At 39.0% G+C, this 10,725-nt stretch overlaps 1 long non-coding RNA gene across 1 annotated transcript in view; it reads left to right on the forward strand.

Annotated features, from left to right (window-relative positions):
• The first annotated feature begins 2,338 nt into the window (after positions 1-2,338).
• Positions 2,339-10,725, forward strand: part of LOC107755220 (uncharacterized) — an 11,118-nt gene continuing 2,731 nt past the window's right edge. Inside the window, exon 1 of the long non-coding RNA XR_001641668.1 lies at positions 2,339-2,412. This is a non-coding gene — a long non-coding RNA (uncharacterized LOC107755220). The remainder of the gene's footprint in view (positions 2,413-10,725) is intronic.

Here is a 10,725-nt window from a genome sequence, read left to right on the forward strand (position 1 = left end):
CACACACACACACACGACGCGTTACTCTGCGCTGCTCAAAACTCCGCATTTGAACAGTCAATAGCAAATACTTAAACTAATAACAAAACATACTTACAGTCGCTGATTCAGAAGCGCCAGATTGTCATAGCAAAGTTGGAATTGACCCCTTTTTTTTTTTTTTTTTAGAAATAGCCTTTTGTGCAGCCAGCTTTGTACTCTTCTAGGTTCAAAAAACTCGTCCAAATTCGAACATCTGGGTTGTGCTGTTCTGTTGTAAAGAAATCTTAACCAATGATTCCTAATTAAATAAAGTGCTTTTCCCTGACATGGCTGCATCAACACTACTGCGGTTACTGAAACCACGCCTTCTTTCTTTGCGTGCACATTTGGGCGGCATTATGCTAATATTTCCACATAGTGACGTAGATATGTGGGCGAGTTAGAACGAGCTGTTTTAGGTAGGTGTGGCTGACTCTTAACTTTTATAAAGAATATCTCTTTGGATTTGAGACTTTAGTCTTTGCAACTTTACAGATCTTCTTTATGCACCAAGAGCTTGTAACACTCCAAAGAGAAAGGAAAACTTGAAATCGCATCATATGACCCCTTTAAGATATACTGCTGCTGCACAAGTATATAAGCAGATCTATACAGGTGGAGCTGGGAAAGGTGGAGGATTTCAGACAAACTCTCATTGGCTGCGTATGCAACATGAACCAATCAGCTTGTGCCAAGTAATTTAACACTAAATATCATCAGTTTGCGCTAACAACCCATCAGCCTGCGTCATCCAGAGTTTTATGACAGAACTTGGCATTCATTAGGGCTTTCAGGGGTGCATGTTTCATACCAGTGGAACAGAGAACTGATCTAATGTTGCAGTAACGGGATTAAGGGTCTGGGAATGAATGTGTTACATCTGTCTAATACTGACCCTTAGCCTCACTCAGCACCTACCCCTTTCACTTCCCTGTCTGTCTGAGACACACTTCCTGTCTAAATGGACGTATTGTCATTAACTGTGTGTGTGTAATTGTGCTGGCAGAAAAAAACAGTTGTCTTGCGCTATAAACTGACACCTAGAGTTGTGAATGCAGCATCACGCAAAAGTTTTCTTTACTAATTGTGGAAATGCAGTATATGATGCATTTATTCTGTGAGAAAAAGTGCCAGATAACAGTGTTAGGGTTATTCATTAGTGTTTATTCATGTTTTGAATTAGCTTTTATTTTTATATTTTATTTATTTTTTATTTTAGTTTAGGTTTTAGCAATTTTAATATAGGCTTTTGCCATTTTTATTAGATTTACTTTTGTTTTAAATATTTGTATTTAGCTTTAATTTATTTTTAATTTTATTTAATTTTATTAATTTTAGTTAAAACCATGGCAGCCATGGCAACCTTTCTAATTTTAGTTTTCTAAGAAAGTTCGCATTTCTATATTTTAAGTTTAAATTGTTCATCTAATATTTATATTTTATTTTATTTCAGATTTATTTTAATTACCAAAAACATTTTAGTTCAGGTCAACTATAACAACACTGCCTCCATGAGGTGACTTGATCTATCTAAAATTAAAATGTTTTTTTTTTTAAAGCTTATTATATATAGTGTGTAAGGGATTATCGAAAAAGAAAAAAAATGTAGTTCAGGGGTTATGGAGCAGGGTTTAAGCAAACTAAATGATTGGAAAAGTCCTGCATGTATCACCAAAGAGAGGGCTTAGTGAAAAAAATCTATAATATGCATTTAGAAAATAGATGTTCATTTATTGTTGACTTTAGGACAGGGCATCTCTTTTAACGTATCTCTTTAAACGTATGTCGTTAGTATTTAATTGCCGATTAGCTTGCATCAAGCTGTTGGATCATAGGATTAGAAAGAATGCATTCACACCACTTCTCTTTCCTACACACTCACTCACAACGACGTAAACAACCTCTCAGTCACACATCATGGCTAATCCACAGATGGCGTGTGGCAAGTTGAGCACACCTGATCTTAGTCACTTTGATATGCGACACGGTAGTGTTCAGGTGAGAGTAAAGTGGATTGGGATGTCTGCAGTGCACCCAGGAGACAAAACACTGGTCTGCCAGGCTGCTCTGCACCCGCTCACCTTGCCTTATCTTCTTACATAAAGCCTTGCTCCATCAGTGGACACACACGCTAAAACAGCACAACATGCTATATATGAAAACTGCATTCAGATGCACGCCAAATAATGACATGACCACTGTGATTATTTTCTTGGCCTACAGTGTTTTTGTTTTAAGACACACAGTGTTTTGTCACACAGAGTTCATGTCACATGACAGTGCACAGCTTTCGCTGTAATCCATAAACTGCTTTTGTGGAGGGTGCAGGGGGAGGTGCAGGGATTCAGCTGTTGGCACAAATGTGGCTTGCCGTCGGGTACGCGATGAAAGGTGACTATGCATTATTTTATTCATGTCTGCCTCTGTCTCTCTCTTTTGCTTTTGTGCTGTCTGCTTAAATGCCTGAAATTGCTTGACGAGTGAATATATATATATATATATATATATAGTAATGGGGTGAAGAATCACACGACAAGTAATCTCAATCAATACCCCGGAGGGTGGATTTATTGGGGTAATGGGTGTTAGTGAGAAAGGTCCAGGTAGGTGCTCCGGTGCCGTGAGTGCTCTCTTCCGTCTTCCCAGTGCAGAGGGTCCGTGCAGTGCTCCTGTGGGGCTGGTCGGTCACACGCTGCTTTCTGTGGGAAAAATGAGAGGGCGAGTTAGTGCTCAGTCTCATGGAGGAATCTCCTAGATGGCAGGGCTTGCGTGGTTTATGTAGCCGCCGCCTGATGAGGTGCAGCTGTGACCGATCAGCCTGTGATGATGATGGCCAGGTGCTCCTCGCTTGTTTCCAGGGCGACGCCCAGCATCCCGGTGTTGGGCCGCATCCGCCAGCTCGACAGCCTCCACCAGCTCGGAGGTGGTGGTTGAGTTCCTCATCCCCACTGCCTGTCGGTGGGATCGGGGAAGGGCTCGGAGGACACGGTCAATCACCACGCGCTCCGCCACCTGTCCAGCAGATTGGAGCCCCCTCCAGCAGCCAGTGCTGCGTGAGTCGTGTGAGTTTGGCGGCCTGGGCACGGGCCGGCAGACGGGGCTTATACTCCCACTCGTGGAAGTGCTGGGCGGCACAGATAGGGGATAACCCCAGGCGGGCTAGGATTTCCTTCTTGACCTCCTTATATTGATCAGCGGAGGCGGCGGGAAGAGTGAAGTATGCACACTGCACTTCGCCCGTCAGCAGGGGAGCCAGCACCCGTGCCCAGTCATCCTGATGCCACCCTTCCAAGGTGGCCGTCGCTTCGAACATTTGTAAGAAGGCTTCTATGTCATCATGAGGGGTCAGCTTGGGTAGCAGCTTCGCGGCTTGCACTCGGGGGTTCGGCAGCGGAACGCGTTGAGCGGCGGCGGCACGCAGTCCCTGCTCCGTCTCTCCTTGACGGGTGGCGAGGTGCTCAACAATTTGTTGCTGGCGGATGCTAACCTCGGTCAAATATATGTATAGCATCAAATAGACATTACAAAAAGTTGCTTTAGAAAGAAATGTTTTATTCAACATAGAATTTATTACAGATAAACATAGGCTACAATGGCCTAACATAAACTCCATAATATAAAATAATATAATTTGAGAAACTTATTTTTTCATAATTGTAATTAATTACATTAACGTTAAAATGAGATATAAGTATGATATGAGATATGTATATGTACTATATATATATTGGACGCATATATAAGAAGCATTAAACTGATTCCTATAAAATAAATGATGTTCTTTTGAACTTACTGTTCTTCAAATGTTTATATATATGCATATGCTGTCTATAAGATAGATAATGTATAGGCTGTATATATATAAAAAAATACACATTTTTATTAATTCATATATATATATATATATATGAATTAATATGAACCAGTATGATTTTTTATAGATATCTCATGTTCAAGCTATAATATGTATATAATATCAAGCTATAAAAGTCGTAATATGTTTATTATGAGCTTTTCTTTAGGCTATTTGATAGAATAGAATAGAATAGAATAGAATAGAATAGAATAGAATAGAATAGAATAGAATAGAATAGTGACGCCTGCCTTTTCTTCCTTTAAAGACTAAGATTCAGAAAGCTTCCTGGAAAGGGCTAAGTGACAGGACATATTAAAGAGTCATCAGCAATGCACGTTAGCAAGGCATGCCAGAAATAGCTCCCTGGATGCAGCTCTGTGAAGCTCACCTTAGTTTCCAGCCAGCTGAAACAGCACATTCATCCACATAGAGACAGGACTCTTCTTTAACGGTACAGATGGATACTACACACGCTTCTCTAGACTTCAAGGGCTTATATAACACTATAGCTCTCTTCCACACATCAAATGGATGTTTGTAGTCCTTCACATGTCAGTGGGGGAAACAGATTGAAAATGGGTTGTATATGATGGACAGATGGTCGGTGTACGTCTAAAGATCACAGAATACTGCTTTAATACTATGTGATTGTGTGTACAGATGGACTGGCAGTGGGGTGGTTTGTCAATTTGGCATGACATTATTCATAAATCATCACACCAGGAAGCACCAATGCAGACACTATCATGGTCTACTATATCTTAAGCTAGTTTGAGTATCAGTAACGTTTAACATTTCTTAAGCCTAATATCCATAAACAGAGATCAAAATTAAAAGCACAGACTTTTATTGACCATGATTTTTATATTCTGTCATAATAATATTTTATTTTTTCGATTATTTTTTTATCCAATCTCTAACTTTAATTGTTTCTGATGGAAGTAGCATTGATAAGAAAATAAATGTAAATGAAATGTTAAACTGCACACTTGGCTTTGAATGCTCTGATGGCCGCACACAATTAGCACTCATCACATACTTATCAAACAAAGAGAGCATTTTATCACCCTCCCAAAGAGCTCATATCAATTCTCGCCTGTCGCTGTGTGTAGTCTTTATCATGACAATGCTGATAGTTGCTGCTTTCCATCTACACACTTCTCTGAACCTTCCAGAACTTTCTCCTTTTGAGAAATTAACACATATATAATATTTTAAATGTTTTTTATGTTTTTATTCTTCACAAACCTTTATGTACATAGACTGTGGATGAGGAGAGTGGAGAAAGGTTATAGAGGACACTGGAGAGGTATCTGTAGGGGGAAGGATGGATCCCTGACTGAGGGTGTGCGGGCCTGTCCTGCTGGGCTCCCTCTGTCGGCCCCTCTGTCCCCATCTGGACTGTGTTTATCAGTCTCAGGGGTCAGTACACAGAGTCACAGTTCTCCTCCAAACACCTTTCCATTATTTGGATCGATATATTTGGTTTTCTATATATTTTAACTGCATTACCTCTTCGCAAATGCAGATATGTTACACATTTGCCAGACAGTCAGTGCACCTGCAAACTGTATTAGTCAAATCTGATGATAAGAAAATGTTTTATCTGCTTTTTTATACTGCTCACAGTTTTGTTTTGTTTTTTCACTGGTTATGTCCTGTATCTGAGAATATACATTTGTATTATGTTCAGTATCCTATAGCAGAGCTTTCCTGGGGTGTTAAACACTTGAGGCAAGACAGTGAGTCAGACACAGTTGCATAATATCAGAGGTCAGAGGTTCAGTCAGACCCACATACCCCTTATCAACACTTCAGTCAAACATGAGAGTGATATCATGTTCACATAAATGCACTCATGTTAAAAATAAACATAAAGTACCTCAACATCCACTTTCTTCCTTCAGTTCCCTTCCCTTTTACTCTCCTCACCTAAATGTCTCTGACATTTCTTAATCCCAGTGCAGTGTGGTAAAAAATAAACCACTGATTCGATTAACTCTTTACAGCAATTCAGGGAAAGTGTAGTGTATGACTTTATCTTTGCCTTAAAGGGGTCATCGGATGCGACATGCACTTTTACAAGTTGTTTGAACTGAAAGTGTGTGTACACAACCACCCTATAATGATAAAGAGCCACCCAGTGTTTTTTTTAATCACGTTAAATAATTTCCCCTTTCTCATATCAAGCCATTCTCAGATGCCTGTCTGTGTGACGTCACACAGACCCAGGCCCCTCCCACGATTGTTGATTGACACTACCGTTTTACCTCAGACCCGCCCTGAGTGAGCTGTCAACACTCCACCATTGCTTCACCGCCGGAGCAGATGTAGACAAGAATGGCTCCTAAGCGATTGAGGTGTTTTGTTGTTGGATGTAATAATGAACATAGCAGTCGTCATTTACTCCTGACATCTGAGCCGCTGAAGACGCAGTGGATTACATTTGTTTTTGAAGGGAATGCACCCCCGATCTGCCTAAATGCGTCTATGTTCGCGCTAATCATTCGTGATCCAGCTTCACCTACAGAAGAAGTGAATATAAGGTTCTTTTATGAATCTTTGCAAATTGCCTTTCCTAATAACATGCTAGTCAGCAAGTTCCGCGACTAAAGTAAACAGTATCATGAGCACGGCTTGTCACCCCATGGAAGAGAGAGGCGGGGTGAGCAGAGCTCATTAGCATTTAAAGGAACATGGACTAAAACGGGTTGCTGAAAATAGAGCTGATTTTGACATGGTAAAAAGGGTGTTTTTTACACTACCATTGAGAAATTTTAACCAAAGTATGTTATAGACTTTTCATTAAGACCCTAAAGAATCATATCAACTTGTGGAAAATGGGCATCCGATTAACCCCTTTAAAACCATCTTACTCAATCAAGTCTCTCTGTTCTTATAAGTCAGTCTTATGAATATTTTCAAAATGTCCTGAAGTGGAATAAATGTCTTATTATTTTTAAACTATTGTAAATGATTGGAGTATTAATGCTGCAAAACCAGTACATGCTTAATAAAACCATACAGAACTGTACAGACCAGTCTGTTCCTGATTGTGATGTCCAGACAGTCTGCTTCACTCCCCCCCGTGGCTCTCACTCCAGACACAAAGGATTTCTCTCACTTTTCCTAACAACTTTTTGATGCCTCTCCACACGCATGAATAAACTGATAGATGTGAGCTGAAGAACAGATTCTGAGCCTGCGAGTGTGTGAACACTATGTGATGGAAAAAAATTGTAAATAAAAGGCAGCTTTTTGTTTTTTGCCCGAACCTTTATTCTAGATGCTTAACACTCCTAGTGTTCAGTCAACGAATAGCTTTAACGGCTTCCTAACCTGCATTTGGTCCCGCAACTAGTGCTAAAACAGACACACTGTATAGCAAACACCCTCATTTAGCCCCTGCTAAATGGGCCATAACAATGTAAGACTGGTACACTGTCATCACTGCCCACACTGGTATTGATTAGACCCAGGATGACTGATGAGTGACTGGTTACTCTGTCTGGTTTGTCTGCCTGGGCTAATTAACTCAGTTAAATGGAAGAATGCATATATTGGGACCACTGTGGTTTTAGGACTGAAAACTATTGTTCAAAAGATCGGTGAGAATTTTTTGATGTTTTAAAAATGACTTCAACAAGACTGCATTTATTTGATTGCAAAATAAATTGGAAAAATATTATATATAATATATATATATATAAAAATAATATTGCATTTCCTGAATGGCAAGTAACTTAATTTTTCACTAAAAACAATTGTTACTCCCATTGGGTGCTTGGCAAGTGCTAATTTTGGAGCCTGAGTCTGACATTAGTTTAGCCTATTACTGCAAACTGCTAGGGGAGAATTGTTGTGTGGTGGTTTATTCCTGAGTCAGGACTTGCAGTCATCATTGTGTCCTTCTCTCTCACATGATGTAATAGACTGCAGTGATGTGTCTGTTAGTAATTGTGTGTAATTAGGATGATGAGAAACACTTACTCTCAATGAGAGCGTAATTATGGGGAGGATGGCCAGTGCTTGTAAACATCCGGTTGATGGTCAGATGTACTTAGAGTCTTTGCAGTTAGTTTGGTGGCATGCCGTTCTATTTGGGGAGTTGAGACAAGCTCTTACGCAGATGGGATAAGCCTGAATCAGTGTCTAATCGTGGTGACTAGGTTAGGAAGTGTTTTACTGCAGCAGTAATTCTTCCTCGTCTGGCAGGTGGCACTTTGATTCAGCGTAGAGTTACGTAATCAAACGCAATTCTTTCATGGAACACAAAAGAAACATTTAGCAGAATGTCTGAGCTGTGGTCACCTTTCATTTTTACCGTATGAAAAAGAGCAGCTCGGACATTCTGCGAAATAGCTGATTTTGTGCCAATGAGGTTCTTTTAAAAATGGTTATTTTCAGAATTGTTCACTGAAAGCTTCTTTGGGGAACCCAAAATAGTTCTTAAATGGGATCGCTGTGAAAAAAACAACAACCTTTTGGAACCTTTATTTTTAAAAATGTAATAAAGAAAGGTTTTCAAATGACATGAGGGTGAATAAACGATGATAGAAATTTCATTTTTGAGATAACTATTCCTTTAACAGGACCTTATCCTCTAGATATAACCTTCACCACGCATAATAATATACATAGGACTCAGACATCACAGATGGTCTCTGTTGTGTTTGCAGTTTTTGTGCTCCGTCCCCAGGTCAGAACAGAAGGTATTATCTAAGGAAGAGAGAACAGAAGAAGGACAAAATGGGTACGAATAAAAAAATTGAGATGAAATGACAACACTGGAGCAGATACTCTCCAAGGTTACCTCAGGTCAAATGAATATAAAGCATGATGGGTTTGTCAGGCTCCACAGAGAACAATCAATCATGCACAGTCCAATATAGTAAAAACATAAAGGATGCTGGCCGTTTAATTTGGAGCCCTTTTTAGCTCATGCAGCACATCAGTCATCATGTTGTAGTATATGGCACCCCAGTGATTGTCTTTCAGTAATGAAATGACCTTTGTGATCCTGAAATGGCCTCTGTTCAGTAGAGTCAGTGGAATTATATATGATAATTAAATACCAAAACCATACCGTTTATTTTTGACATTCATCATGTTGAATGGGCTGAGTGTGAGTATGTACTGTCCTGAGGCAGTCTTAGAGGTGTATTCCTCCAGACGGCAACTCTTTGGGTACCTCCAAATATTTAAATGTCAGGATCGCTGACATCCCTCCCTCCTAATGCCGTTTTGATATGTGAGTCTAATAAAATTGATAAATTGCTAAATTTCGGAGGATTACATAACACTATTGGGAACAGGCAGGAGGGAGTCAGTCAGTCTAGGACAATGCTGGCGTTGCTAAAAACATGCACTGATCTGAAATGTACTTTCACCTTCTGCTTTAATTGTCCTCTGCATAGTCCAGTTTCCAGAAATGAGCAGCATGTGTCGCTCTCACGAGTGTTAGAGCGCTAACATTGTTCATGTTCAAGAATTTTGTTCTTTTAATGAGGCTTATTTTTTTTACTATAATATCTAAAGAGGCTTTTTTTTCTTCAGTATGATATCAGGACAGTTGTATCACCTTGACATTTTGCTTTATGTCCCACAAAAATACCTAAAATAATTTTAATTCTGAAATTTGAGAATTAGTCTTTAATGCAGAGTGCATATCATTCTTTTTGTTAAATTCAGAAATTAAAACATGCTCATCATTGAGGAGGTGTTCTGAGGTAAAGTCATTATGTGTGAATTGCCTTTTTAACTGGTTTAGGAATTAATTAATAGATCTGAACAACAAAAAAGTGAGCATCATGTTATTGACTAGGGCCCTATGATTTCCAGGATGTGGAAAACGTGGGCGGAATCGTGGAATCCAGTTATAAAAATGGAACTTACTGTTTAATGCGGAATGTCACGCAATTTGTCAAACTTTGAATGAATCAATCAAAAGATCATTACACTTAAACAGGTGTTGTGGTAAGTCTTGTAATATATTGCAAAATATATTTGTAATATGAAAAAAGGTCAGGAACAATAGATAGAAATAAAAGATGTATAAAGCACTATAAAAATACATTGACATGTCTCAAAAACAAACAAAATGAAAAACAGTAGAACATAATCAGATGGCTTCCAAACTCATTGTAGACTCATTTAATAGGGCCCTAAACATTTTTGTTAATTAAACTTTAAAGGGGTGGTTCATTGCGATTTCACTTTTTTAACGTTAGTTAGTGTCTAATGTTGCTGTTTGAGCATAAACAATATCTGCAAAGTTACGAAGCTGAAAGTTCAATGCAAACGGAGATATATGTCTTTTAAAATACTGGCAGTTTAATGCCTACAAAAATGGCTGGTAGGGACTACAACAAGTTACTTCACGGGTTCGTGACATCACAAACCCAGATAAACCCCGCCCTCGGGAAAAGGCAACAAAGGGGGCGAGGCCAATAAAATGTAATTTAACCATTAAAAATGAGTCCAGAAAAATTCACATGGAAAAAAATGGAGTCCAGAAAAATTAAAATAAAATAAAATGGAATTTGGGAAAAATAAAACTTATTTCATAGGGCCCTAATTGACCCAGAAGCAATGATAATCTCGAAGCCATTTACAGTCATTATAATTTCATAATGTAAGAAATTCTGAAGCTCACCATCTTGTTCACACACCAACAAACCCTTCTCAACGTATTCTCACATTTACCTCCGGTTGCCGTGATTTTGCCAAGTAAGACATGTTCCTGGATCAACATCTTTTGTTGATCAACATTACTGTCCAAAAATATAGACTAAACCCAATCCCTACCCCTAAACCTAACCTTACCCATAATTTATTTCTAAAATCAG

Source organism: Sinocyclocheilus rhinocerous, unplaced genomic scaffold (genome assembly GCF_001515625.1).
Source record: "Sinocyclocheilus rhinocerous isolate Xijiao unplaced genomic scaffold, SAMN03320098_v1.1 scaffold562, whole genome shotgun sequence".
Classification (NCBI taxonomy): Eukaryota; Metazoa; Chordata; class Actinopteri; order Cypriniformes; family Cyprinidae; genus Sinocyclocheilus; species Sinocyclocheilus rhinocerous.